The sequence below is a fragment of the Gossypium raimondii genome, chromosome 2 (assembly GCF_025698545.1).
Source record: "Gossypium raimondii isolate GPD5lz chromosome 2, ASM2569854v1, whole genome shotgun sequence".
NCBI classification, from domain to species: Eukaryota; Viridiplantae; Streptophyta; class Magnoliopsida; order Malvales; family Malvaceae; genus Gossypium; species Gossypium raimondii.
The window spans coordinates 2,002,830-2,011,032 of NC_068566.1; positions in this window are offsets into that span (position 1 = coordinate 2,002,830).

An 8,203-nucleotide genomic window follows, 5' to 3' on the forward strand; every position below is an offset into this window, starting at 1 on the left:
CAAATTTCTAAAGAGCAAAGTAATATTTTATGTGTGAAATCGAGATTCAATCTTATTTTTTATTTTTTCTTTGATAATATATTTAAAATTTATATACATTTTAATATATAATATATATAGTTTTAATTGCTACCATGTTGAATCATTTATCGCATGTTGTTCTCGTCGAAAATTGCAAACTAGTGTTCAAAACCTATTGAATGATATCTATTAATATTTGCTATGGCGGGCTACTATACTACTATTAGAAAAATCATCAATTACAAGTGGCAAGGAACCGAACATCATACAAAGACTGTTCAAAACTTGTAAGTTCAAACTTCTAAAGAGCAAAGTAATATTTTGGTTATCGAAATGGGAGATTCAAATCTTTTTTTTTTTGATTTTTTCTTTTATAATATACTAATATACATTTTTGATTCATTCTCTTTATTATATATAGTTTTCTTTTCTTTATTTAGGAACAAAACTATAAACTGATGAGGATTATAATTTAGACTTTGCTTAAATCATCAAATGTATTTATTTGTTTGGATTTCTTTCATGAAAATCAATTCTTTTACTTGGTAACAAATCTTGCGACTTTGAAAGGAATATGGTCACGAAATTTCGCTTCTCTAGCATGTTATGTTTCGTACCATTTTATGTTTCTTTATTTTCTGCTTTTTGTTTTCTTTTTTTGTTTTCGCATTACATTTTCTTTTCTATTTTTGTTTTCTGTTTTGCTATTTTCAGTTGAATGAAGTGTTTATCAAGTGAAAACAAAAACCGAGTGGTTCCCCCACTGCTCCATCTTGAGGAGGTTGTCCGGTTTAGATTAATTTGTATCAGCAGTTTGCTAAACATTGAGAAAAATATTATTTGTCAAAATCATCAATTACAAGTTTTTCTTTTGATGTGGTTATGAGTTTTGTGATGACAAAAGGATGTTAGAGAGGATTGGTTCAATTTGATGATTCTATCGATCAAGTAACAACATTATCCACTTCTCTACTTGTATAGTTCTGTGTGCTGTAACGGAAATAGCAAAGATAATACATAGGCAACAATGATTTTGACACATTTTAGTTTTTATTTAACTTATTAATATTAAAAAGTATATATTCATATATTTTATCATAACTTATTAATATTAAAAAATATATATATGTTAATATTTTTACAATTTAATTTAACTTATTACTAATACATATTTTGTTCGAATATAATTTTTAAAATTTATATATTACATTATGGGAATATATATGTGTTAATATTTTACAATTTAATTTTACTTATTACTAATACATATATTGTTCGAATATAATTTTTAAAATTTATATATTACATGACTTAAATATATATATATGTTAATATTTTTACAATTTAATTTAACTTATTACTAATACATATATTGTTCGAATATAATTTTTCAAAATTTATATGTTACATTACTTAAATATATATATGTTAATATTTTTACAATTTAATTTAACTTATTACGAATACATATATTGTTCGAATATAATTTTTCAAAATTTATATATTACATGACTTAAATATATATATGTTAATATTTTTACAATTTAATTTAACTTATTACTAATACATATATTGTTCGAATATATTTTTCAAAATTTATATGTTACATTACTTAAATATATATATGTTAATATTTTTACAATTTAATTTAACTTATTACTAATACATATATTGTTCGAATATAATTTTTAAAATTTATATATTACATTACTTAAATATATATGTTAATATTTTTACAATTTAATTTAACTTATTACTAATACATATATTGTTCGAATATAATTTTTAAAATTTATATATTACATTACTTAAATATATATTTTAAGTATATTTTAGATGTCTTACAATATTAATAAATAAAACATATTTTTTACTAAATTTTACTCTTAATATATTACTTGAATATATTACTTAAATAAATTACTTAAATACATTACTTACTAAAATTTAGTTAAATTTTTACTTAAATATGTTACTCGTTACATTAATTACTAAAATTTGGTTAAATTTTTACTTAAATATGTTACTTGAATACATTACCGCTATAAATTTAAGTATATATTACATTACTTACGAACTTGTTAAAATATATTATAGTTTTAAATCGGTTATAAATCGATATGTAATCTTGATATACTTACATCATACATATCTTACATAACCAAAATTTGTATGTACAAGAACTTACATAATTTACACAACTTACTTAACCTACATAACTTACATAATACAAAGCTTACATAACTAAAATAGCTTACACAACTTACATAACTTACATAACTTACGAAGTTATATAATACATAATAACTTACAACTTACATAACATACATTACTTTGATAACTTACATAAGTTACACAATACACAACTACATAGTTTACTTAATACAAAACTTACATAACTTATACACGTACATAACCTACATAATTTACTTAATACATAAATATATATTATATGATATACTTACATAACTCATTTATACTTACCACTGAACAACTTACCCTTGTAATTTCTGGTGACAATCAGACTTCAAGAAACCGTTCTTGGATGAATTTGTCAAGGGTAAGCGACGGTTATCGAAATGGAGTACAGACTTTTCTAAATTTTGCATTTCAATATGCAAGCCAGGAGAACATGATTCTTTGCCCGTGTAAGAAATGTGTCAACATAAACTGGCATTATCGTGAAGTTGTATATGAGCATCTAATTGTTGATGGGTTTGTTCGGGGTTATAAACAATGGTTTTTTCATGGAGAATGCCCGCCTAGTACTTCCTCTTCAAGAATGGATGTGTCTTATGACAGTACTACTTACCACCAGTCTAATAGAGGGGATGACATGGAAGGTATGTTGCGGGATGCATTTAATATGCACAATCATGGTGTCCAGTCATTCCCAACGGACTTTGTGGTTTCTGATGATTGTAATATTGGGAGAAATGCTTTTACCGAACCGGGAAGTAGTGTACGTCATGAAGAGCCGAACGAAGAAGCGGCGAAGTTTTACGCGCTACTTAATGACATGAACGATGACCTGTATGAGGGATCAAAATTTTCAAAAATGTCTTTCTGTGTTCGTCTTTTTCAATTAAAATGTTTGGGAGGGTGGACCGGAAACTCTTTGACAATGCTGTTAGAGTTCTTGAGAGAAATGTTTCCTTTTGCAAAAATCCTCACCATGCAAAGATATGAAGAAATTGATAAAAGATTTAGGCCTTGGGTACAACAAAATCCATAGTTGCCTAAATGATCGCATGTTGTATTAGGGCGACGGAGAAATCAACAAAGGTTGTCATGTATGCGCCACTCCGTTGGATAAGTAAAAACTTAGAAGGTGGGAACGACGATGAAAATGATGCACAGTCAAGAAAGAAGCCAGTCAAGGTTTTACGGTATTTTTCGCTAATACCGAGGCTTCAAAGGCTTTTCATGTCGTCGAAGACTGCGGAGTCTATGACGTGGCACCATGATGGACGAACCGATGATAGATTATTAAGGCATCCGGCAGATTCTTTAGCTTGGAAATCATTTGACAATAAATTTCCAGGCTTTGCAAGCGATCCTAGGAGTGTGAGGCTTGGGCTAGCATCTGACGGATTTAATCTTTTCAAGATCATGAGCACTACGTACAGTACTTGGCCAGTAGTGCTTGTTCCTTACAATCTGCCTCCGTGGATTTGCATGAAGCAATCTTCCCTTATCTTATCTATGATTATTCCTGGAGAGAAAGGGCCCGGGAATGATATCGACATTTATTTGCAGCCACTTATTGAAGAGTTAAAACAATTATGGGCTGGTGTCGAGACATACGATGTGCTGAGAAAGGAGAACTTTAATTTACGTGCAGCTTTGATGTGGACCATTAATGACTTCCCCGCTTATGCCAATTTATCCGGTTGGAGTACCAAGGGTCGTTATGCGTGCCCTTGTTGTGCTGCACAAACATGTTCGCAATGGTTATACAATGGGAAGAAGTTCTCTTACATGGGGCATCGTCGGTGGTTACCAGAAAATCATAGATTTAGATCTCAAAGTTCGACATTTGACGGTACTGAAGAGTTCAGAGAAGCTCCTTCGCAGACAAGTGGATCTGAAATCTTGTTAATGTTGGAAGATATGAATTTCAGTTATGGGAAGATGAATCAACCAGCAAACACGCAAAGAAATAAAAGATCAAATGATAAAGCTGATGATAACTCCGATGAAGAGGATGATCCTAATGAGGCGGACTTGTGGAAAAAAAGAAGTATTTTTTTTTGAGTTGCCTTATTGGGAGCACCACCTTTTACGACACAATCTTGATGTTATGCACATTGAGAAAAATGTTTGCGAGAACATTGTCTGTACAATTTTGAATGTAGACGGAAAATCAAAAGACAATCTTCAAAGTCGACTTGATTTAGTTCATATGGGAATTCGACCTGATCTTCATCCGAATCCACTTCCGAATGGTAAATATCGGTTGCCGCCTTCTATTTTCTCAATGTCGAAGACAGAGAAAGAAGTGTTCTGCATGGTGTTGAAGGATATAAAGGTTCCAGATGCGTATGCATCTAATATATCTCGATGTGTTAGTGTTAAAGATCGAAGACTATATTCGCTAAAATCACATGACTATCACATCTTAATGCAAGATTTACTGCCAGTTGCTCTACGATGTTGTATTTCGAAGAAGGTGACGTCTTGTATAATTGAACTATCCAATATAATGAAAGTCATTTGTGGCAAAGTTTTGGATGTTCAAGAACTTCAAAAGGTACAGGATCGAGCCGCTTTAACTTTATGCAACATGGAGAAAATCTTCCCACCTTCCTTCTTCACTATTATGGTTCACTTGATAATCCATCTCCCGCATGAAGCAATTCTTGGCGGACCTGTTTTCTATCGATGGATGTATCCCATAGAAAGGTGTTAATTACAATTTTTAAAATTTTCCTTCATTCACCTATATGCCTTTAGTTACAACTTTTGATAATGTTGTATGTCGTGTTTAGGTTCCTATCCAAATTAAAGTCTTATTGCCGCGACAAGCGTTATCCAGAAGGATCGATTGCTGAAGGCTACCTGGCAGAGGAATGTATGACCTTCTGTTCAAGATATTTGGAAGATGTTGAAACAAGGTTGAACAAGATATTTGGATCATAACTTTGCCGAGACTTATTTGTTCCAAAGTTTTGGAGAACCAATCGGTAAAGTTGAAATTGCAGAATTAGATGATTTATCGTGGGTTCAAGCACATCGATATGTTCTGTTTCACCACGAATCAATCAAACCTTTACGCAAGTAAGTTCTGGAAATTTGATAAATATTCATCATTTAAAAATTGTTTATAGTCTAACAAAGTGAACATATTTTTAACATAGTGAGTACAAACAAATATTGAGATCTCATTCGCACTCCCGAAGAACACAACATCGAGATATCAATAAGTTGTTTACAGAATCTTTTCATGAATGGTTAAGCCAAACGGTATGTAATTGGAGCTTTCACCGACAAATAATAACATTTACTCAAAACATTTTTAATTACTCAGTTTACTTTCCATTCAATAGGTTTGGAGTGGGAAGAACGTCACCGACGAAGTTAAATGGCTTTCCCAAGGTCCAAATTGGGTGGTTAAAAGATATAGTGCGTTCCTCATAAACGGATTCAGATTTCACACAAAATATCGCGAGAGATTGAGGAGAACGCAAAATTGTGGAATAGTGGTTAATTCCTCAATTACAAGTTATGCTAGTGCTAGGGACAATAATCCTGTGGAGGGAAATGTGGAATATTTTGGACTTCTTACTGACATAATTGAGTTGGATTACTACGGCAAATGGAAAGTTGTCTTATTTCGAGGTGATTGGGCCGATGTTAATACTGCACGTGGAATCAAGCAAGATCAATTTGGTTTCACAATGGTAAACTTTGCTCGATTGATTCACACAGGACAACAATTGATTGATGAGCCGTATGTATTTTCTTCTCAAGTCAAACAAGTTTTTTACTCAAAAGACCCAACTGATGAGGGTTGGTACGTTGTACTCCGTAACATCCCTAGAGACTTGTTTGACATGGGCAGTGGAAGTAGAGATGACATTGACGACATAACACAAACTTTGCCATTTCCAGAACAGAACTTAAACGAAAACATCCCTAGTACTAATACACAATTTCAATGGGTCCGCCAGGATACGGATGAAGAGATTTACGAATTATAATGTAGTAAGCTTTTACGATTATCTAATTACATCTACGAATGATGACATTTCAACTATTTTATATGTGATATTATTGTTGTAATTGTATACTAAGTTTTCTACTAATTTATTTGTATTGCAGATAAAATGCCTAGAAGAAAAGTGCGATCGCACCGTATTGTTCAAGGTACTCCAAACTCGTGAAACAAACAAAGACCGAACAATGATCGCTATTGGATCTTGAATGTTCCGTTTACACGAGGAACCTATAGAAGTTCAAAGTAATTTAACATTTAATTTACATGTGTGTTGACTTCTTGTTTGTTTTTTTAAATTTCAGATATTACAATACTTTTATTTTTCGGATGAATCTGGTGGACGTGGAGAGGTCGCGACGTGCAGTCTTGAAAGCGATTTATCGACCTAGATCCAGTCGAGCGTGTCCAAGTATCCAGTAATAGCTTCGGTCAGCGTGTTGGATCAGAAGCTCGCCTTTTAGCAGGATACATGGGCATTCTAGCACGGAATGCAAATATGTTACCCATTAACTTCGAGTCATGGCATAAAGTGCCCGAGAGTAACAAGAACCAAGCTCTGGATAACATTAAGGTAACAAAACGTGTATGTCATTTATAATACTTGGGTTTAAGTTTCGTTTACATTTACTTTCTTAAGTTGTGTTTTTTGTAGGCGAGATTTGCTCTAGAGGTCTCCGATGCTTATGTAAAGAAGGCATTGGGAAAAAGATGGAGAGACCATAAGAGCACTTTAAAGAAAGACTATTTTAAGACAAAAACAACACTCAAGGAGAGATTACAAAATGTCCCGCCGGGAATGCTGAGGTACCAGTGGGAAGAGGTCGTTAGATTTTGGACTTCGAAGAAAGGAGAGGTATGTGTAACTTATAAAATTTTGTAATTACTTTGGTGTATAGTATTTCCTAATTAACGTACTAATAATTTCATAATGTAGGATCGTGAAGAAGTTGGAAAAAAAAGTAGGCAGCAACAAAAATTCACTCACACAGCTGGGTCGAAAAGTTTTACATGTGTAGCTCATGCAGAGGTATTTTCAATTTTTTAATATTGGCAGATATTTATTACTTACTTACATTAATATTTTTACTATTGTATTGTAGGAACTGTCGTCCGGTCAAAAAGTTGGACGCCTTCAACTTTTTGACATTACACATAGGAAGAAAGATGGAAACCCTATGACTCCTGAAGCTACAGAAATTATGGTACGTTTGCTTAATTAATACAATTTAAATTGTTTTAATAATTTATAGTGTTTATTTTCTAATGATTTATTTCATTTATTGTAATGCAAATATTGTTAAGTTATGTTGCATTGGGTTTTTTTAATATATATTGCGTTCCTAACTATAGGATTTATTTTTTAGGAAAAATTAAAGGATAAAAAGGCGGAGTACAAAGCGATTGCTTCCAGTGATAGTTCTGTTCATATTGACGACATTGATAACCGGATTATCACTGAAGTTTTAGGTCCTGAAAGGTATGGTCGGGTTCGATTTCAAGGATCTTTTGTTAACCCATCCCAATATTTTGGATCTAGCTCGCAATAATATATGCCTTCGGGGAGTCGAGCCGAAGCTAAAGTTCAGAGGTTAAGAGACCAGATGGCTCAGATGCAAGCGACAACAATTGAGCAAATTACACAACTTAAAGCGGAGGCAACATCGAGAGAAGCTGAGGTTCAAAAGATATGAAGAACTCCACTACAATCGAAAGCAGATGCAAAGAGAGAAGTCGAGGTTCAACGAAAGTATGAAGAACTCCAACAAAGCACTTAAAGCAGATGCGGCAGTAAGAGAAGCAGAGGCGGCAGCTAGAGAAGTACAGGCTGCAGCGAGGGAAGCAGAGGCTAAAGCGAGGGAAGCAAAGGCTGCAGTGAGGGAAGCAGAGCAGCGTCAAAAGTTCGATGACTCAAAGACTTGAGCATGATGAAGATGTTTCAAAGAATCATAGCAATGGCTGCCT